The sequence below is a fragment of the Camellia sinensis genome, chromosome 9 (genome assembly GCF_055761805.1).
Source record: "Camellia sinensis isolate YWXY chromosome 9, ASM5576180v1, whole genome shotgun sequence".
NCBI classification, from domain to species: Eukaryota; Viridiplantae; Streptophyta; class Magnoliopsida; order Ericales; family Theaceae; genus Camellia; species Camellia sinensis.
Window position 1 is genome coordinate 50625232 of NC_138969.1, and position 23819 is coordinate 50649050.

The 23819-nt window shown below is 36.9% G+C and overlaps 2 long non-coding RNA genes across 2 annotated transcripts; both read right to left on the reverse strand.

Annotated features, from left to right (window-relative positions):
* Positions 1–16334: 16334 nt before the first annotated feature.
* Positions 16335–18286, reverse strand: LOC145799082 (uncharacterized). The gene is made up of 3 exons (XR_014341081.1): positions 17837–18286; positions 17375–17560; positions 16335–16818 (listed from the first exon to the last, which is right to left on the reverse strand). It is a non-coding gene; the product is annotated as an uncharacterized LOC145799082 (long non-coding RNA).
* An 817-nt stretch (positions 18287–19103) lies between these two features.
* LOC145799083 (uncharacterized) lies at positions 19104–21848 on the reverse strand. Its single transcript, XR_014341082.1, has 3 exons — positions 21498–21848; positions 20590–20628; positions 19104–19238 (listed from the first exon to the last, which is right to left on the reverse strand). It is a non-coding gene; the product is annotated as an uncharacterized LOC145799083 (long non-coding RNA).
* Positions 21849–23819: the final 1971 nt, after the last annotated feature.

Genomic DNA, 23819 nt, shown 5'->3' on the forward strand with positions numbered 1-23819 from the left:
CTAAACTTCAAAATTGAGTATAATTTTTAATCATGAGTAACAATGCTCATTAAACAATTATGCGTCATAAGCTGTTACGTGGCACAAAATTGATAGGATTACAAATTTCCTGAATTTTTTTATTTTTATTTTTTTGTTATTTGTAATATGGTCCCTCAATTGGATAGCTATTGTCCCTCAATGTATAATGTAAAGTTCCAGGTAATAATACCACATTAATTGGATTACTTGAGAAATAATCACTGTATTTGGTTTTAATTTTTTAAATTTAATTTTTTATTTTATATATATATATATATATATATATTATTTTTAGTGAATATTTTTTAAAATTTAAGTAATTTTTTAAAATTTTTTTAGATGCACCTGACTTAGATGTATCTAAAAAGTAAAATATTTATAAAATAATATTTTAAAAAATCAATAAATAAGAATATAAAAAATGTATTGAATTTTTGTATTTTTTTTGTATTTTTCATATTTAGTGATTTTTTTTAAAGATTTTTTTTCACAAATATTACACATTTTAAGTATATTTATGTTGTTAAAAAAATTGCTTAAATTATTAAAAAATTCAATAAAAACAAAAAAAATATGCAAGAATAAAAAAACTCAACTTTCTGAAAAATGAATTCTGAATTATGAAACCAAACAAGCTGAATAAAACTTTAGGGTATGGCTTCTGTCTAGTTTGGGATCGGATTGGACCGTGTTGTTGGGCCCGTGGAGGCCCACCATGGGTCCCGTTTTGATAATCTGAACTGTTCAATGTGTAGAAATCGTCGAGTACTATATGCCTGTAAAAAATCACGTTAATCGGATATCGATAGCTATATGATCAAATCAGTTTCGTATTAAAAAAATTGAGTGGTGAATAAATTAACGGTTGACAAAAAACTGTTTTGATCACATAGCTATCGATATCCGATTAACGTGATTTTTTACAGGCATATAGTACTCAACGATTTCTACACATTGAACGGTTTAGATTATCAAAATGAGACCCGTGGTGGGCCCTCATAGGCTTAACAGCACAATCTAATCCGATCTCGGACTGGACAGGAGCCCTACCCAAAACTTTAATATAATAATTGAATTTGACGATTGATTTTGATTCAAGCCAATAATGGGCATGTGATCCGCTCAAAGCGAATAAGTATTTCTGTTGCCAATCTTTCATTAATTTTATTTGGTGAGAATCATATTATTACAATTTGGAAGTTAAAGTGTGTTTGGTATGTTTTTTGAGATAAATTTTCAAAAAAAAATTTGGGGAGAAAGTTAAAATTTTTTTTTAGTTTGTTTGGTTATATATTTTAAAAATAGTTTTGGAGTTTGTGAGTTTGAGATGATTTGATATTTTGTTCTAGTTAAGTAAATGTGTGTGAGAGAAAAAATGATTGAAAATGAGAGAGGAGAAAGAAAAAGTAATTGATTGATGTGTAGGAAAGAGAAAATGATTTTGAAAATTTTTTTCAAAAATTTTCAACCAAACAAAATTTTAGAATTTTTTTTCAAAAATTGTGTTTTGAAAGTTAAACCAAACAAGGCCAAAGGTTAATGAGTGTTTAGCTATAAATTTTTTAGAATTTATGGACAAATAAGGTAAAGGGTAAAAATTTTAATTGATGTGAAATGACATGTGTTTGGAATAACTTGAGATTCAATAGAAACATAAAAAACGATGTCACGATTAATACCCATTGCTTTGTCATGTTGTACAATGAATTTTGGCCAAATTTCACTGTTTAGACTGCTAAACAACGTTTTTGCTATTTTTGAAAAGATTTGTTTTTCTAATTATTTGGAGAATCCGTTTGAGGCTAGGTTTTTTCTTTTTTAGAATATTTTAATTTTTATTGTAGTTTTTAGATTTGAGTTTAACTCAAATCTTTCTATTTTTGGTAAATTTTGTATTGTGTTAGAATTAGGCTTGATTAATAAGTTTTTTCTTTTTCCTAACTTAGGCCAAGTTTGGCATCCCAATATAATTCATCTTTTTATCTTTTTTTCATCACATCACCTCTCTACTTTTCTGCACATCTTTTCATAAAAAGACAAAAAGTACACTTATTTAGATCATCTCAAACAACCCCTTATTTCCTATTGTAATTAGGATTAGCTCTTCCATAAATAAGTGCGGTAAGCCTTTGAGCAAATCAATTTATTATTGAGAATTAATGGCCATGTTTGGTTTGTCTCTTGCGAGGCAATATTTGAAAAAAAAAATTCAAAAATTTGTTTGGTAAAAAATTTCAAAATCAATTTTTTTCTCTATTATACATCAATCAATTATTTTTTTTTTCTCTCATCTCTTTTCTCACATTTTACACATCAATTAATTATTTTTCTCTTACACCCATTTATTTAATTATAAAAAAAATTAAATTAAATCATCCAAAACTTTAAAATTATTTTCAAAACATGCAACCAAACAAATTTTTAAATTTTGTAAACTTTTTTCAGAAAATTATTTTTCAAAATTATTGAGTGTTTCAACGCTCTTCATAGCCTTCAAAGCCTCCGTTTGGAAAGTAGGTTGGCTTTTTGGCTTTTTAGTTTTTTTGGTTATTTTAATCTACTCTAAAAAACTTGATTTGGGAAGGAATTTTTGACTTTTTGACTTTTTTTGTGAGAAAATAGTGTAATAATTATGGATTGGATGTGATGTTTTGTTTGTTGTGACTAAAATAGTCTATTTTATCTTTTGTAACTATTTTAACCACAAACTAACTTGCCAAACAAGTTGCTCCGGCAAAGTCTGATCCAGATCCAAATTGCTCCGGCAAAGTCTGATTCAGATCCAAATTCCTCTTTACATCATTTTCAACTCAGCTTCGGCTGGAGGCGATTTCTGCCAGCAATTTCCAAATCCAGTCTGACGATCAGATCACTTGGATGGTTGGTAAGAGAAATAGTAAGGAAGAGAGAGAGAGAGAGAGAGAGAGAGAGAGAGAGAGAGAGAGAGAGATATGAGATCTGAAACAAAACTGTGTGAGATCTAAAATAAACAGACACTGCTGGAAATTAAGCTTTTAGTGGCGTTTAAAAAACGCCGCTATAGCTATCAAAAACGCCGCTAATTGTTTTTGTGACGTTTAGTACCAGACGCCGAAGATGCGGCCGTCGCTGTAACTTTATGACGCTTTAAAAGCGTCGCTATATCAGTATAGGCGGCGCTTTAAAAAACGCCGCTAAATGTGCTTCAGAATGATGCAATGACGTCACTCCACATTTAGCGACGTTTTAAAAACGCCGTGATAGATCATTTTTATTTTAAAAATATAACCGTTAGTATTCTACATTGGCGTTTAAAAACGCCGTTATAACTTCATTTTTTTAAAAAAAATTAATAATAAATTGTGCTAATTCTGTGAAATTTAACCCAAAAAAAATCCCTTTTATAAAGATGAAAAATATACAATATATTGACTAAATTTAGGCAAACATAATACTAGATCAATTCATGCTTCTCAATACGCAAAAATATTTCAATTCCAAGATGAAATAAAGTTAACCTAGTGGTAAGTTGAAAGTTATTACAAAACAAATCGGCACAAAAGATGCAATTCAAACTAATTATACATACAAGTACTATGAAAGCATCTACTAAGAAACAAAAATTCCCGGGTTCTATAAGGAAGATGATGGTCCTTTGTTCACATCTCAGCATGGTTGACACATCTTGTGCTGTCACCTACCAAGCATTCACCAAAATAGGTGTTAACAAGGACAAATTTACCACACAACCAGTAAGTACAGAGAATACAAATGTAGTTGCCTAAACAATCACAGTAGTTATCAACAAGAAGTTAATAATCTAAAATGAGATCAAGACACTAACCTTAACAAGAAGGCTGCGGAACCGTGACTTAACCTAACCCACCATGTGGTCTCTGTTACCTATGAAATACACATAAAAGAATTAGCCTTATTAAGTCTCTGTTACCTATGAAATACATAAACACACACACACACACACACACACACACACATGTATATGTAAAATTTAAAGTGCCCCTATCTAGCTATGATACAGGTTTCGGCATCAATTGAAACATGTCCAATAGCAGTCTAACAAAATCATGTAGCCATCTAAAAGCACTAAAATAAATCTGAAACTCTAAATGTTCAATTTTTCTTTGTTTTCTCCAAATTCTACTTCCCTTTTGTGAGGAGGTGGGTTCCTTTTGTTTTTGACTCCATTTTTATGGGAAAAAAAAAAAAGAGGAATCGACACTGAGATGATAAAATTACAAGCATTAAACACACCAATATCACTTCAACCACAAGTACAGGCAGATGGTTTGGACCAACAAAACAAGGAATATACTTGAGAAAATCTTAATGTAAATTGTAACGCCCTCAAAATTAACCCATTATATATCATTGACATGCATTATTTAAAGAAGACAATATATTAATCCATTCATCAGAGTATTACTAAATAAAGCATTACATGTAACATCGAATAAAATGCCCTACAGGCTTACATCTTTCCAAGCCAGCACTTGGATACAAAAATATGAGTTCTAACTCAATACAAGAAAAAAAACCCCAGGCTTGAATGTTTACATGTACTAATAATTAAAGACAATTAACTAAAGGTAGTCTTCTTCAATCAAGAAGCCAAACCCTCCCAAGCTAAGTCCTTGGAGGTAGTTTATCACCTGAACCTGAAAATGATGTTCCCATAAAGGGTGAGCCACAGCCCAGTAGAAATATACTAAACCACATATAAGCAATGAATAAAGCAATAGCATTCAACAGATGGTTAACCAAAATAACCAATTACTTCATTTTACAACCTCATGACACTATTGCCAAAGATACGTTTTACTTTTCAATTTTATCAACATGGCTCAGAACCTGGCCAAACTTACATCAGTGAATCACATATATCATATTCACATCCTTCCAATATCAACAAACAAATGAGACTCAAGCTCAAATCAAACACTTCATACTTCCAGATTGATACACATTTTAGTGCTGTATCAATAAAACACTTCTATATAAATAAGCACACATAAAAGTGATGCTAATGGAGTCCATCCCCTATCTCCTCCCAAACAAAATCCGGTTTAGAGGTCCATCCCCTATCTTCCCCTAAACCGTGGAGTACATCCCCTATCTCCTCCCACACACAAAACAATGTATGCAAATGCAATGCTCAATCAATACACGTATTTTCTGTATCAACGCCATAGTCAAAATTAATGACTTAACCAATGTGATTAGTTTCAGTTATTCCTAATCCGCATGCAATGTCTACAACAATCACGACTATCCTCCACCGATAGCCCAAAACAGTTATTTCTAAACTGAAAATAACTATGTAAACAATTCAATAGACAAATGATACCAATTACCCAATTACGCCATTTAATCAATGAATTCCCCAATTCCATGAATTTAACCCTCTTTTCCCAATTCCATGAATTACTTATACAAATTAATTCAATAATAAAACTAGGGTTTTTCCCAAAATTTACCAAAGTATCCCAACATATCAAAATACCAAAACTTAGGACAAAACCTATAAAATGGAGTAGGAAATCCCTACCTCGAAGAAAACAACACAAATGGTGAAGACAAAGATGAGTGCCCAAATACCAAAGTGCTCCAAATCGCCAAATGTTCAGATTAAATGAAAGCCCTCGACTCCCACTATCTTTTTAATGAAGGATCTAGGGTAGAAACACACCCTAAGTGGATCAAATCTAAGAAAGAAGGTGAGTAGGGAGAGAGAGAAGTCGGACCTAGGGTTTGGAATAAAAAAGAAGATGAAAAGGACTAATCAAAACCCGCTGCTGTAAATATATACTGGACAGGCTCGCTCGAGCGAAGCCTTTGTCGCTCGAGCGACCAGACACAGAAAAGATACGCTCGAGCCAAGGGAACCTTGCTCGAGCCAACAACCCAAAAGCTCGCTCGAGCGAAAGAAAGCTCGATCGAGCGAAGAACTCAAAACCTCAGGTCTGTAAACAGACTCACGCTCGAGCGAAGGAACCATCGCTCGAGCGAAGAACAAACTAACTCGCTCGAGCGAAGAAAATATCGCTCGAGCCAAGAATGCAGAGCTACAGGTCAAAACTGGACGCCATCTCTCGCTCGAGCGACCAACTCCTCGCTCGAGCGAAGAACCAAAATCCTGGACAGCAACACTTGGTTTCTAAACCCAACCAACCTGAAACAAACCTGCCCAACACATCCTATAATTCCAAATGAGAAAATAAAGGACAACAACAACAATTATTCAATGACAGAATCTACGGAACCTAAGTCCGGATACAATAATCAAATGGGAAAAGACCGGGGTCGTTATAACCTCCCCCCCTTCAAAGAATTTCGTCCCCGAAATTAAGCAAATTTTTTTTTTTTGAAAACAGGTTTTTCTCAATTCCCAAAAATATTATAGAACAATAATAAACAAGTTGACCCATTACTGGTCACTTCAACTCTTTATCAAGAGGCACCTCACAATATATATAAACAATACATATTTCAGCCTGCATCACTATTATGCATTATTCCTTTCAATATTAGCACTTTCCATATCATATTCAATTGCATGATATATACAACACATTTAACAATGCAATCAACATATGCAATGTTACACTAAACTTCTATAGTGAAGCAAGTTTCAAAATGCACCCATTTACCAAAACATACTCAATGTTTCACAATTTAAGACATATGTAAAGCTCTTAAGTTCAACAATATTACAAAATCTAAATACAAGATTACAAATTAATAAACATGTCCGGGTATTTGTCGCGGACTTCCAATTCACATTCCCAAGTGGCTTCCTCCACTCCGTGATGTTTCCACAAAACTTTTACCAAAGGGATAGTCTTGCCTCGCAAAACTTGATCCCGCCTATCCAAGACCCGAACCGGTCTCTCCTCATACGAGACATCCTTATCAACCACTAAATCGGTCCAATCCAACACATGTGATGGATCTGGCTCATACTTCCGAAGCATACTCACATGAAACACGTCATGTACTCCGGACAACTGCGGCGGCAAAGCTAAACGATAAGCAGCCTCGCCAATCCTCTCAAGGATCTCAAACGGACCAATGAACCGAGGGGACAACTTCCCACTCTTCCCAAACCTCATCAAACCCCGTCTAGGTGATATCTTCAGAAAGACATGATCACCCACCTCAAACACCAAAGGTCTCCTCCTACGATCGGCATACGATTTCTGACGACTCTGTGCTGTAACAAGCCTCTTACGGATAAGCTCAACTTTCTCCGTCGTTTCCCTCACCAACTCCGGACCCAACAGAGGTGCATCACCCACCTCAGCCCAACAAACAGGAGATCTACACGGTCGGCCATACAAGGCCTCAAATGGTGCCATACGATACTCGACTGGAAGCTGTTGTTGTAGGCAAACTCCACCAACGGCAAGTGCCTCTCCCACGACCCACTAAAGTCTAGAACACAACCCCGTAGCATATCCTCAAGGATCTGAATAGTACGCTCGGACTGCCCATCAGTTTGAGGATGGTAAGCCGTGCTAAAGGTCAACCTAGTGCCTAAGGCACTCTGCAAACTCTGCCACAACCTGACAGTAAAATGAGGATCTCTATCTGAGACGATCGTCACTGGAACCCCGTGTAACCTCACTATGTCCCGAATATACAAGTCGGCAAGATGATCTACCGAATCTCTCACGCGCATAGGAATAAAGTGCGCCGACTTAGTCAACCGGTCTACAACCACCCAAATAGCATCACTACCCCGCTGAGTCCTCGGAAGACCCACAACGAAGTCCATAGTGACGTGTTCCCACTTCCACTCAGCAATAGGCAAGGGTTGCAACAAACCCGCTGGCCTCTGATGTTCAGCCTTCACTTGCTGACAAGTAAGGCACTTAGATACGAAAGCTGCCACATCTCTCTTCATACCCCGCCACCAGAACTGACGACCCAAATCCCGGTACATCTTAGTGCCTCCCGGATGCACTGCAAGGCGTGAATGATGAAACTCTCGGAGTACCTCCTCTCGGCAAGACTCCGGCACAAACGGACGGTCTCGGTATCTCACACTCAGGTCGGAATACACCATCAAACCCTTCTCAACCTTCCCACCGGAAATCTTCTCACGGAGAGATTCTACCTCAAGGTCACCTCTCTGAGCCTCTAACACTCGAGTCACAAGTGTAGGCTGTGCAACAATAGAAAACAAGGCCGCAGCCTCAACGGACTCGCCCAAAAGTAAATCAAACTCCCCAAGTGCACTCAACATCTTCCATTCTCGGATGGTTATACTAGCTATGACACCAACAGGTTTTCTGCTAAGGGCATCGGCCACCACATTGGCCTTTCCCGGATGATAATGCAATTCAAAATCATAATCCTCTATGAACTCCATCCACCTCCTCTGCCTCAAGTTCAAGTCTTTCTGTGTAAACAAATATTTCAGACTCTTATGATCCGAGAATACCTCGAATCTCTCACCATAAAGATAATGCCTCCAAATCTTCAAGGCAAATATCACAGCTGCTAACTCTAAATCATGCGTAGGGTAATTCTGCTCGTGAATTTTCAACTGACGTGAACCATAGGCAACTACTTTCCCTTCTTGCATTAATACACAACCCAGACCCTCTCGTGAGGCGTCACAATAGACTGCATAACCCAACCCTCTCTCTGGAATAATCAATACTGGAGCGGTAGTCAGTCTAACTTTCAACTCCTGAAACGACTTTTCACAAGTCTCACTCCATACAAATTTGACTCCCTTCCGAGTCAGTCTAGTCAACGGTGATGCTAACCTGGAGAAATCTTTCACAAATCGTCGGTAATACCCAGCTAATCCCAGAAAACTGCGAATCTCAAATACACTCTTAGGCTGTGCCCAATCCTGCACTGCCTCTACCTTGGATGTATCAACAGACACTCCTTCACCGGATACCACATGGCCTAAGAATTTGACTTCTCTCAGCCAGAACTCACACTTCCCAAACTTGGCATACAGCCTATGGGCTCTAAGTAACTCAAGCACCACCCTCAAGTGTGCCTCGTGCTCCTCCTCAGAAGGCGAATAGATAAGGATGTCGTCCACAAAAACGACTACAAACCGATCCAAGAATTCCCGGAAGATCCGGTTCATCAAGTCCATAAAGACTGCCGGTGCATTGGTGAGCCCGAATGGCATCACCAAAAACTCATAATGGCCATACCGCGTACGGAATGCCGTCTTCGGAATATCCACTTCCCTGACCCTCAACTGGTGGTAACCCGATCTCAAGTCTATCTTAGAGAAACAACGGGAACCCTTCAACTGGTCAAACAGGTCATCGATACGAAGCATAGGGTACTTATTCTTAACCGTAGCCTAATTCAATTTCCGATAATCTATACAAAGTCTCAAAGCACCACCTTTCTTTTTAACAAAGAGGGCCGGTGCTCCCCACGGCGAAACACTAGGGCGTATAAAACCCTTGTCTAGTAACTCCTGGAGTTGGATCTTCAACTCAACTAACTCGGCTGGGGCAAAACGATAAGGTGCCATGGAAATCGGCGCCGTGTCGGGCACTAGGTCAATAGAAAACTCAATCTCCCGATGCGGTGGCAAACCTACAAGATCCTCGGGAAAGACATCCGAGTACTCACAAACCACCCTTGGCAACACGATCTGAGTCTCATTATCCTCACTAATCAAAAGGTTAGCAAGTAGCCCACTAAGCTCACTCCTTCCTCGCGGAACATACCCCGGTGGCAACACATCACCAACCCGGTCCCCCAGAAAATGAAAATACTCTCCGCTCACAGTACAACAAGTGACCCTCTGGCGGTAGCAATCAATAACTGCCCGGTATGATGATAACCAGTCCATACCCAAAATAACATCGAAACCCCTCATAGGCATAGCGACAAAGGAAAATGGGATTCTATGATAATCAACCTCTATATCACAACCCCTAACGCCTTGTTTCAAAATCAATTCACCCCCAAGAGGTGATACTACACATATAGGAGATGCTAACTGTGCTAACTCCAACTCCAAAACAGATGCAAATGCAGCAGACACAAAGGAATGAGATGCACCCGTATCAATCAAAACATTAGCAACCGAGTTGCAAAACAAGAAGGTACCTCTCACAACTGATGGAGCCGGTACAAGATCCTGCGCGGTAACAGCGTACACGCGCCCAGACGACCTCTGATCAACCTGCTCACCCCTAGGAGCATAAGATTGCTGCACTGACTGGGACGGTGAAGCCCCCTGATTAGCCCTCGAGGCCTGACCCGACTGAGTTGGCTGCTGACCCTGAATCGGCCTCAAACCAGATGCACCAGATGTGCCACCCAACTGCGGGCAATACCTCTTCATATGCCCTGGCTGACCACACTGATAACACGAGAGTGGCTGACCTCTACCCTGACTCTGGCTCTGAGATCGAGCCGAAGAAGATGCTGCTCTCTGAACTCCTCTCCTCTGAGGACAAACTGGAGACTTGTGGCCCAGCTGGCCACACTTGAAACAGGTAATGTCTCCCTGACTGCCTTTCCCCGAACTAGCACTCGGTACAGGAAAAGTCGATCTAGAAAAGCTACCCTGAGACTGCTGGGGATTAAAACCCTTCTGTCTCCTACCATCATTCTGACCATCCTGACTCCTCTTGGAGCCCTTCTGCCCTTCCTCCTCCTCCTGCATCATGATTTCCATGTGGGCTGCAGCATCAACCATACGCCCATAATCCCGAATCATAGTTCCCCCAACTCTCAGCTTGAGGCCACGCCTCAACTTCTTCTCAAACTCAATACAACGGCGTTCCTCAGACGCCACCAACTCAGGTGCAAACCTGGACAAACTAGTGAATGCAGCCTCAAATTCGGCCACTGAAGAACTCGCCTGCTTAAGCTGACAAAACTGGTCCCGCAGCTTCTCCCTGACTGTTGGAGATAAGAACTTCTCCTGGAAAGCATTAACAAAAGCCTCCCACGTACCTCCTATACGTCCCTTAATAAATTTCCACCACTGACCTGCATCCCCTTTCAACTGGAAGGATGCCAAGGTCACTTTCAACCCCTCGTCTTCGATGCCAAGCATCTCAAACGTCTTCGTTGTCTGTTCGAGCCATTCATCTGCCTTAAGCGGCTCTTTAGGATCACCCACAAATTCATCCGGATTAGACCGAAAGAACTCCCTCTTCAGAAAGGAAGGTCCTGCATCAGCAGCAACAACCTGAGCTTGATTCTCAGCTCTGAGAATGCCTACTGACTCCCTGAATGCTCCTGCTATCTCTCGAGCTAAAGCGCCCATAGCCTGCTGGCCTACTGGCTCGGCCACATTGGCCTGGCCAATTCCCTCTTGAACTGCCGGAATCTCCTCTGGCACAGGCACCTCCTGCCTACCCGGCCTACCACGCCTACCGCGTCCTCGTCCTCGTCCTGACATCCTAATAAAGGAAACAAAGACATTAGCACATTAATAAATGTACCGAAGCTAAACACTCGCGTCCTAATGCAATGGACAACAATAATTCATTCCACGTAAGCACATAATCACATAAGCACCTACGAATTTCATTCCCGGATAATGATAGTCCCAATGCGTTACTATAGTTCCGGTTGGAAGCAGCAGTGATCAAGTGCCTTTCCAACAAGACTACTAGAAACTCAAGGGTCCAATCAACATCCTAGAAACTACATTCCATACCCACATAATCACATAAACATGTTATCACATAAACATATAACATTACACTAAGTCTCTATCAAACGAGACGAACCCAATGTGATACTAATCACTTCCCACGTACCCAAAGTATTCAAACCCGGTACGCTCTGATACCAAGTTGTAACGCCCTCAAAATTAACCCATTATATATCATTGACATGCATTATTTAAAGAAGACAATATATTAATCCATTCATCAGAGTATTACTAAATAAAGCATTACATGTAACATCGAATAAAATGCCCTACAGGCTTACATCTTTCCAAGCTAACACTTGGATACAAAAATATGAGTTCTAACTCAATACAAGAAAAAAACCCCCAGGCTTGAATGTTTACATGTACTAATAATTAAAGACAATTAACTAAAGGTAGTCTTCTTCAATCCAGAAGCCAAACCCTCCCAAGCTAAGTCCTTGGAGGTAGTTTATCACCTGAACCTGAAAATGATGTTCCCATAAAGGGTGAGCCACAGCCCAGTAGAAATATACTAAACCACATATAAGCAATGAATAAAGCAATAGCATTCAACAGATGGTTAACCAAAATAATCAATTACTTCATTTTACAGCCTCATGACACTATTGCCAAAGATACGTTTTACTTTTCAATTTTATCAACATGGCTCAGAACCTGGCCAAACTTACATCAGTGAATCACATATATCATATTCACATCCTTCCAATATCAACAAACAAATGAGACTCAAGCTCAAATCAAACACTTCATACTTCCAGATTGATACACATTTTAGTGTTGTATCAATAAAACACTTCTATATAAATAAGCACACATAAAAGTGATGCTAATGGAGTCCATCCCCTATCTCCTCCCAAACAAAATCCGGTTTAGAGGTCCATCCCCTATCTTCCCCTAAACCGTGGAGTACATCCCCTATCTCCTCCCACACACAAAACAATGTATGCAAATGCAATGCTCAATCAATACACGTATTTTCTGTATCAACGCCATAGTCAAAATTAATGACTTAACCAATGTGATTAGTTTCAATTATTCCTAATCCGCATGCAATGTCTACAACAATCACGACTATCCTCCACCGATAGCCCAAAACAGTTATTTCTAAACTGAAAATAACTATGTAAACAATTCAATAGAAAAATGATACCAATTACCCAATTACACCATTTAATCAATGAATTCCCCAATTCCATGAATTTAACCCTCTTTTCTCAATTCCATGAATTACTTATACAAATTAATTCAATAATACAACTAGGGTTTTTCCCAAAATTTACCAAAGTATCCCAACATATCAAAATACCAAAACTTAGGACAAAACCTATAAAATGGAGTAGGAAATCCCTACCTCGAAGAAAACAACACAAATGGTGAAGACAAAGATGAGTGCCCAAATACCAAAGTGCTCCAAATCGCCAAATGTTCAGATTAAATGAAAGCCCTCGACTCCCACTATCTTTTTAATGAAGGATCTAGGGTAGAAACACACCCTAAGTGGATCAAATCTAAGAAAGAATGTGAGTAGGGAGAGAGAGAAGTCGGACCTAGGGTTTGGAATCAAAAAGAAGATGAAAAGGACTGATCAAAACCCGCTGCTGTAAATATATACTGGACAGGCTCGCTCGAGCGAAGCCTTTGTCGCTCGAGCGACCAGACACAGAAAAGATACGCTCGAGCCAAGGGAACCTTGCTCGAGCCAACAACCCAAAAGCTCGCTCGAGCGAAAGAAAGCTCGATCGAGCGAAGAACTCAAAACCTCAGGTCTGTAAACAGACTCACGCTCGAGCGAAGGAACCATCGCTCGAGCGAAGAACAAACTAATTCGCTCGAGCGAAGAAAATATCGCTCGAGCCAAGAATGCAGAGCTACAGGTCAAAACTGGACGCCATCTCTCGCTCGAGCGACCAACTCCTCGCTCGAGCGAAGAACCAAAATCCTGGACAACAACACTTGGTTTCTAAACCCAACCAACCTGAAACAAACCTACCCAACACATCCTATAATTCCAAATGAGAAAATAAAGGACAACAACAACAATTATTCAATGACAGAATCTACGGAACCTAAGTCCGGATACAATAATCAAATGGGAAAAGACCGGGGTCGCTATATAAATCCACATAACCCTTCCACTTTCCCAACTAATTTTTCCTTCTTTTTTTCTTCCAAGAGATGCTTGAACATGTAGAATTTTATGAGACATTAAAATTTGGTTGGAGAATGGTTTACAAGGTTTCAAATGCCTCTATAGATTAAAATCACCCAACAATAGTTTCTGAGCAAATAAAGCCTTATGCCTCTGCATGAATAAACATTGGGTACAAATGGAAAATCTACAGCATTGGTATAGAAGAGTAAGCATGCCCATCACTCGTTGTACATAAATAAATGTCTCAAAAACTTGAATGCCACTAGCAATTCATGAAGAAAAAAAATATGGAAGAATACTGTAGTAGGATGTGCAACAAGATTCAATGCTTACCCAATTTTCAGTATAAGGACAGGACAAGCAAGTGCAAGTTCTGTAATTAAAGCATTTTGTACAGTCACAATAGAAAATAAATACTCAAAGAATAATCAAACAATTTGAATCATGGCCAACTCTACCAAGCAACTGATGGGGAGCCATCTCCCCATCAGCTTGCCAAAAGCTTTTGATTTTTTTTTTTAATGGTAAATGTTTTACTTAATAATCAATTGACCCCAACAAATCAATGGTTGAATGATTGCTTGATAATATATATAGAAAATGATGTGTTTGACACTATTGACAATGAATTTATCATGCAAAAATTTCAAAAAATGGCACCTCATTGAATGTAATTGTAGAAGCTTACATATTTTTTTGATTTGTTAAGACACTAGTTTTTTATTAAAAGTTTATTTTACTTGAAGTTGAAGAAGTTTAAATTTTAATTAGTTTAATTTTTTTTCTCATAAAAATTGGGGAACTTAAGTTTTTGGAGTGAACCCCATCCTTATAAAAACCTGGAGTCGCCACTGATTTGAATCCAATAAGATTTTAAAGTAAATTGATGCTTAGATTACATACCCAGATTTTTCTAAATTATTAGTGTGTTTTTGTTAAACTTTAAGAGAGGCTAATATAATTTATTATAAAATTAAAGAATATATATATATATATATATATATGAAAAAAGACAACGCTTATGTGTCTAGAGAGCACAAGTGTCATAATTATGATAATAATGACATGATTTCAAGTAAAAAGATATATGTGGTATGACAAAAACAATAACAAAACTCCTCATACAGGTATATATGTGACGCTGAAAGTAGTATTTCACGTTATAGATACATACCGGCCTGGGGATGAGGAAACCAGAGAACAAGTTCCAAAAACTGAAGAAGAAGGACATGACAATAGCCGCAATTTGATGGTTAGGAGTCAAAGCCACAACCATCATTCCATACATGGAGAAGTAGGTAAAGCACATGAATATGAAGTAGTAGAAATAGAAGAACTTGACTGCTGTCCATTCAAAGCCAATCATCGAGTAAAGGAGAAAAGCATAGATAAAGGTCTGAATTACAACATAAATTGTTTCTATGGCCACCTGTAATAGAAAAAGTACCGTGTAAATATTGGATGTGGGAGACCATATATACACATTCTTCTTAGCGAAAAGAAGAGAGAGATGTGATGTAATGTCTTTTATCCTTTACCTGAGCAAATGCGTAAGGCAACTCTGAATACATCCCAGCTGCCCTTTCACGGTAAAATACTGTTCTCTCAACTGCTACAACAATTTGCACCGCATTAGCATTGGAGGCTCCAAGGAAAAGGACAACAGAATAGGTAGCTCCAAGCAGATTAAGCAAGTCTTGTTGTTGGTGTCTGCTGACCAAAAATTATACAATTGATCTTCATGTTAGTATTGACGTCAATTGATAATAATAATAATAATTACCACAAATGTGATAACTAGAGTGTAAATGCCAAAATTATAGACTTGCATTTTGCTTCCTTTGCCCAAGAAGATAACACCAAAAATAATACCGATGACAATTGTCATGAAGAATCTGATAGCATTGTACTGTGAGTTCCTCCAGTATGACCAGTGTTGTTTCCAGAAGCAAGCCAAGCATTGAGTTAGTAAGGATTGCGAGTATTTGGTAGGGAAGTAGAGGTCATTGGTACCTGGTGCTGGAGTGCTTAGTTCCTTGATAAGTTCCTGATTTCTCTTGGAAAAGAAAATCATGAGAAATATCAGCACGCACTCGGACAATGAGAGAGAGAGAGAGAGAGACAGTGATAAAGTGTAAAGGACTCAGTACTGTCTATAAACATACTGGTAGAGGCCAGAATTGGCATAAATTTCTGCAAAGTCAACATCAAGTTGTGCCTCAACTGAAGTAGAGCTGACGTCCAACATCCAAGTAGCTGGATTGTAACCCTCAGTAATCTTAGGAACCCCTGGAACAGCCTTCAGGAGAAGGTATTGATTCATCATATTTCGAACTTTCAAATTGATAATAGATGACTCTTTAGAAACTAGCTATGGAGGAAAATGAAAACTGACCTCAAAATATTCAACAAGCTTGTGAGAATGGCGACCGAGAGGTCCAGCATATATCACATTCCCTCCTCTCTTCATCAATAGAAGCTGCAAGGAAGAAAAATTCGTACAAATATATGAAGAATGCAAACTCCATATGGAGGCAAACTCTTAACATATTATGGAAAGAAGGACAAACTCTATCAAATTAAGATTGTGGTTACACCGTCTGATATCTGTTAAAGAAGCTAAATGTTAAACTTTGCAAAATGGTTCACAAACGGAGGAACAAAAGAAATTATCACTCCTCCTAGAAGGATTAAAAAAAAAGCTACATTTGCATGCCCTGGAGAAATGTGATACAGACATTGCTCACTATAAGAAACAGCTGGACTTGCACATAGTGCTCAGACATTAGCTTATGACAGAACATCTGGAACACCAAATTGCACTGAAGGGTACATAAACAAGAAAAGGCTATAGCGTTAGAGTAGGACAAACCTGAGCAGCCATAACTGGATGAACCATATTTTGAATTTGGCTTAAACATGACTCCAATGTGTTTCGTATTTTTTCACATCTCAACAAAATCTTATACCCTGTGATTGCCTGGAAAAATTAGTTAAACTAACTGTTAGACAAAGAATGATATGATTTACACCTACACTCTCCCAAAAAAAAGAGGATAAAAAGCATGATTACATTGAAGAAGGCAAACAAATAATGTATATAATGGGTTTTTTAGATAATAAATCACTTCACAAAATAAACAAGCTAGAACTACATTACAGAATCCCCAAGCATCTTCAAGTGGATGTAAAGTTTGATTCTCTTCTGGAGACTACTTTACATTGTAGAATCCCCAAGCATCCTCAAGTGGACGTAAAGCTAGAACTGCTTTACATTATGTAAAGTTCGATTCTGCTGTGACCCATTTTGTTTGGCTTTTGGAAGTATTTGAGGTTGAAGATTGAATGAAAATTTTCTTTCAGTTGATGAGGTGGTTAATGGAAACTCAATCCCACACATTAGATTGACAATATATGTATAAGCATGTTCAATCCCACACGATAGATTGACAATATTGGTATAAGCATGTTCAACAAAAATTAAAACAAAAAATCACAACAGTTTAATCAATTATGTAAATAGTAGTGAAAAATACCAAGTAGAGTTTACTAGACTCAGAGCAGTGCAGAATAAGTGAATTGGCTCTCTCCATGGCAAGGTGTAAAGCGCACAGAACCTTCATTCCCGATTGGCATCCTGGTCGAGAAGATTCAATGGACGAAAATATCTGCGAGATTTTGTCGATGCATTTCTTAAGCTCTAGGCACATTAAACGATGCACCTGTGGCCATCAAACATAGTCATAAAAATGTGTTGAAAGCAACAGCAACTTTGGATGAAGTGATTGGGTGCACCCTTAGCAGTTAATAAAGAATCACCAGCATATTAAAGAAATTTGGGAGGATATGCTTAGTTTATTTCATTCATAAATCTTGAAATACTTAATTTGGTGCAACTAAATTGCGTTAAATCTTGTTCTCAACGGACAAAATAATACTAGAGATGCTAAAATGATAATTACATATCCTAAAACTCAAAGACAAAAACTACTATTTACCTTAACGGTACAATATGGAAGTTCCATAAGGTCAGCACCTCATTCACATTTTTTAATATCTGTGGCCTGCACATTGAAAGTGATAATCATAATGTCTTCAATTAGTGTTCCTGAAAGAATAAAGTAATTAATGACTGAGCAATCAAAGTTGATAAAAGTCACATGAACCCAAACAAATAAATAAATAAATCAAATTCAATTTCTAGGTATGACTAGAAAGCTGTATGTGAAATTCAGGAATACATGCTAATTGCAGACATCCAAAAAAGGAGAAAGTCAATTGCTGTTGTGACTCTAAAAGAGTAAGCTATGAAGATATTAAAATAGTTCAAATAATGTGACTTTAAAAGAACATACTTTTCTGAGCCACCAAACATGAACTGAGAAAATAAACTATCAAAACTAGTGTTTCTCATGTAAACGTATAAAAACTGCAAATTGCGAAATTCATCCCGAAACTGAAAGCCATCTAGCAAATAAACACAAAAACATTTATGCACTTGTTTTCAACCTAAAGGGTCCCGAAAATAGTATGAGGTTCGATTATTAGGACCTTCTCAAGTGTCTAGTAAAGAAAATCAGCTCAACCAAAAGTCAATCATATCTGGATTCACCTATAACAATAATGCCATGGGCAAGTATATATCCCGTGATAAGTATTATGTCTATGAACACTTTTCTTCCACCAAATCAATCTTCATAACTAACCTCGTATCTATGCCGATGTCGTTCATCCACATACTCTGAATTATGGTACCTAGAAATAAACAGAGAATATTGTATTATGCATGCATGAAGGAAGATGAAAAAATCAAAGAAACTTGATTGGAAAATGTGGACATTCATATCTCGCAGAAAGGGATGTTGGGTTCACTTTTGGAAATTATTAAATGGAGCATTGATATCTCTTACAGTTTTGCAGTGATACAATCAGGAGTCTGAAACGGCGTTTCACGACACCCCAGTCTCATTGTGCTTCCCATATGTGTTCTTGAACCCTGTATAAAAATAGAAAGATGATGGTTATTAATTTGCTATAACCAGTGTTTCTTGCAAAGGAGTAGCTCAAAAAAATGCAATACAATGCAAGCACCTCTGGCATGAAAATTACAATAGGATTGGGTGTCTCGTTGTCAAATTCTGTACTATTTGCCTTTTCCCAACCCAAAACCTAAAACATGTGATGAAAATAAGGTTAGTACATGGTCTGTCATATGAAACATGTCAATCTATTGGAAGGAAAGTCACTTACAGATCTACCATACTCAATAACAGAAATCTGCATGGTCAAGCAAATCCCAAGATATGGAACTTTATTTTCTCTGGCATACTTTGCAGCTAGCATCATTCCTTTCACACCACGATCTCCAAATCCACCAGGAACTAAGACACATGCTGCATTCTGAAAATGTTTGGGTAACCAAATTTGTATGATTTGGTGAAAATGTTCTAACTAAAAAATTAATGGCAGTCCTACTCAATACTAGCTTAAGAACAATCAAGATGGTCATTGCTTAGGTTTGAACAAATAGTATGCTCAACACTCAACTATCAAAAAGATTAAAAATATAATAAAAATAAAAGGAAGTAAGAAAAACATGCATCTATAGATAACATGTATCCTGGTATAAAAAATAACATGGCGTGAACGGAAGAAACATGAAACAGTGAAACAATCACAAACCTATTTATACCAAATTCCAAACAAATCAGAAGACTGCTGGGAAAGAGGAAAATCAGAAGATTTGGCCATATAGCCAACAACGAATACAAAGAGGTTAGAAAATTCCCAATAATGTTCTTCTGTAATCATGAAAATAAATAATGTAAATAGAGACAAATTATGTGAGGTGTGTGTATATTCTTTGTTTCTTCTGAAAAGTACTCAACTCAGCAAATCAATATCCCAATTATTTGGGGTCAATTATTTCCTCCAATTGATTCTATTTGAAGTTATATCCTCAATTAAATTTAAGTTAATCATGTTATTTCTTAACACCACATCTCAGGTTCTCCTCGGTTTTCCTCTATTTTTTTTTTAATCACCCTCCACATGGATCAAATTACTCCTCAATTCACATGTTCAACTTAATAGGAATCGTGCAATCACACAACCATCTTGATACTTTTCCACTTTTTTGTACAACTGGTCACCTCATCCACATAGAACTAGTTTCCTATTTCAAAATCCATTTCTTCTTAATTATTCTATTCTTAAGGAGAGCTAAAATTTCTTGTCTTTAAAAAAAAATGTATTAGAAAAAAAAAATCAATGGGGATGCCACTCATGTAGAAAAAGAAGAAAAAACAAAACAAAACAAAACAAATCAGGAAAAGACACACACGAAAAAATAAAGGCATATATATCACCTCTGATATCAAAAGACTCTACAAAATTCACATATTGAGTAAGGCTCAAGGCAACAATTCCCATGACCCAACTACATGAATGCCACCTGTATATCATGTGCATCTTGAACCATATATGCAACCAGAGTCAACACACAATCAGTCAACAAAAAATTCAACCAATGATCTGGTCTAGAAGGTCTTTAAAAACTTGGTTTTTCATGTTATGTAAACTATGTTATAAATAATGTGATTCGCAAAACAAGAGAGTTCCCATTTGAATACAAACAAATTATTGAAGATGTGTGACCTATTGGGAAGAAAAATATAAGAACAAAAAGAAGATGCCACACACCAAAAAACTAAGGCAAAAAAGAAGAAGAGAGAGATTCCATAAAACTTACCTTCAATGCCTCTCATGCAGTAGCATGATCTTCTGGTGCCTGCACAAGGAACAATGAAATAACACATTGTCCTCAAAAACATTTGATAGAATATCCAACATATAACTAGTAAAGGCCCAATGCCAATTTTGCAGTTTCATCTCCAAGGTCTGAAGCTGCAATCCAGTCAACTGATGGCTTCAATGAACATGCAATACAAGCATGTAGATAGAGAAAAACGTGGGGTGCCATTAAAATAATTCATAGCCACATCATTACTTGAAAGGGAAAAATCGTAGATATTTGGTATATTTACATAGCAGATAGCTTTGAAAAGAAAGAGCATTCATGGTAAAAACAAACACTCATCATCCTATTGTCCTAACAGTTGATGAAATAGAGCTTCTTATTCCTAGAGAACAAGTTTATCAGAAATTTCTTGCCACAAGCCTAAGATCCTACAATCAATTTTAACAGCTTTTTCCTTGGGCTATATTTCGATCATTGACTTGTGGTGGGAAAAGTCAAGAAGAAACTGAAGTGAAATAAGACTTTTTTTTTTTTTTATTTTCCACTTGATAAATCCATGATCTGAACATAACACTAATTTGTGTTGGTGTGATCGTGCAGGTTTGTCACTTCTGAAATCCCAACTAGAGAATAACAGCCATACTGAACAAGCATAAAGGATATCAAAACCATTCAAAAGCAGCATAAAATGAAATATTTTCAGAAACAAAATATGAACCAACAAACAATTAGCACGTTCAGTGAGAAGAAACAACAGGGCATCAACATTCAAATATCAAAACCATTCATAGAATTCACAGGATTGATTTCAATAACCAAATCGACATTGCACCATCAGTTCAGCTTGAGAGAGAGACAGAGACAGAGACAGAGAGAGAGACAGAGACAGTGGAGCTCACCGATCTAAATCGCTGAGATGAACTTCGATTTCGATTTCGAGAGAGAACTTTGAAATGGCTCTGATGAATCACCAATCTGTTTCGTTGAGACCATGCTGAATCTCTGAATCACCGAGCTGAATCCCTGAGATTATTAGGGTTTAGACAGCAGTGAAGCTCACCGATCTGAATCGATTCACCGATCTGAATCTTTGAGATCATTAGGGTTTAGACAGCAGTAGAGCTCACCGATCTGAATCGATTTTGAGAGAGAACTTCGAAATGGCTCTGATGAATCACCGATGTAAGATCTTCGAAATGGCTGTGACTTCGATTTTGAAAGATCTTAGACAGCGCAAAGAGAGAGAGCTCGAGATTTTCATTTTCGCTTATCAGATCAAAATAGCTTATTATATTCAAAATAAAGGTTGAAAAGACGGAGATAAAGAGCGCGTGGGACAACACCATTTGAAGGCGTTCAGAAGCGTCTTCTATTCATGAAACGGCGCCGTTTTGATTAAACGAAAAGGTGACGTTTACAAAATGTCATTAAATATTTGAAACAGTGACGTTTTCAAAAACGCCATTAAAAAAACGCCTCCAAAACAGATATTTCTTGTAGTGAGAAATAAAATGCTTAAGAGAAGGCATAGGTAGTGGAGGGTATTTTGGTCATTTGGCGAGAGTTTGTACTTATGGACATTATTGTTTAGCCTGTAGACCTCTAGGCAAAAGAAATCTAATTTAGACTTTTGTCCCAAACGCTCTATATTTTAGATTTTTGACCCGAACGTTCTATATTTTAAGAGGGAGTATTTCTTTAATCAAATTCGTTATTGTTTTTTATATTTGGTTTTCATCCCTTATAACAATAATACTAAGTATTAAGAAAAGTCTTTTATGAAAATAATTATGAAAGATTTGTGACCTTTGGGTTACACTTCGAATAAAGCATCACATACTAATCAGGGTAATCTAAAGGTCACAAAACTTTCATGATCATTTTCATAAAAAATTGTTCATGATCCTTAACATTTCTCCCCTTACAATTCCCCTCGTTAGGAGCATCCTCATCTCTCCCCCTAAATCATCCCTTTACCTTTTTTAGGAGGTTACAACTCTTTTATATCACCCCCATCAATTCCCTTATACCATACACTAAACTAATATTTGCTACAGTGACTCCTTATTTGTAGAGAGTCACTGTAGCTCCCTTATATATATTGCTCTGTTTTGTTTTGTTTTGTTTAGGGATTGCAGTACACATTTACAATTTTTATTTTTTTTAAATTTATTATTAAAAATAATATTTTAATAGAATAAAAAAATTAGGAGTTTGTTAATAGAATATAGAAAGAATAATGAATTTGTTGATAAAGTAGATGAAAATATGATTTCTAAAATAAGAAATAAATTTTTTAATACTGTTTTAGGGTAAAATTTAGGTAACCTAGTAAGGATGCTCTCAAAGCCTAGTCATTAGTATGAGACTATGAGTTGTTTTGGGAATTGACTTTATAAGTAAATTTTAATTTTTAAAAAAAAAATTGTACAAAAAGTAGAAATAAGAATTAAGGCTGTGTTTGGAATAATTTTCAAAATATAATTCTATCCACACATTCTAACTTCATGTTTGGATACAGCTTTCAAATTGTATTTTCACAACAAAGAGAAAACTCTGTAGAAAACTGTCTCAGGCGCGATTTTCAATTTTTTTTTTCAAATTTGGCTTAAACGGTCGTCCCACTGGACGTCCGGCCGGTTGACCGGAACAGTGTAATTTTTTTTTTTTTACAATTGATATATGTTAATTTTTATATATTCGAAAAAAATATTTTCTGAATTTTTAAATTTTTTTTTATGTGTTTTAATAAAATTTTGAGTTATATGTTTAGTTATGAGTTGTAAGTTTTTGTATTAAATATCATATGTCACATAAAAAATTTCCCACTCAATTCAAATTTCTTTTCAAAACTCTTTTTAAAATTCTTTCACCAAATAAATTTTTCACATTTAAATTATAATTTTAAAATTTATAAATTTAAAATATAATTTATACTCTCAAATTATAGTTAAAATTTTTTACCAAACGTAACTTAATTTTTTAATAGTGATTTTTCAATCCATTGGAGCATTTGGAGTACTATTTTTAATGAGACTAAGGTGTGTCCTGAGTCCATCTGTAGGTCGGTCGTAGCTGAGGCACATGGATTTCATCAGTTGATTGGGAAGGGCTCGCCGATTGTCTTGCTCGTAGGGCGGTGGGTGGGGAGGGCATCTGCTTTGCACATGGATTGGACTCTTCATTAATGGTTTGATTGATTATCTTTGCTATCAAAAAAG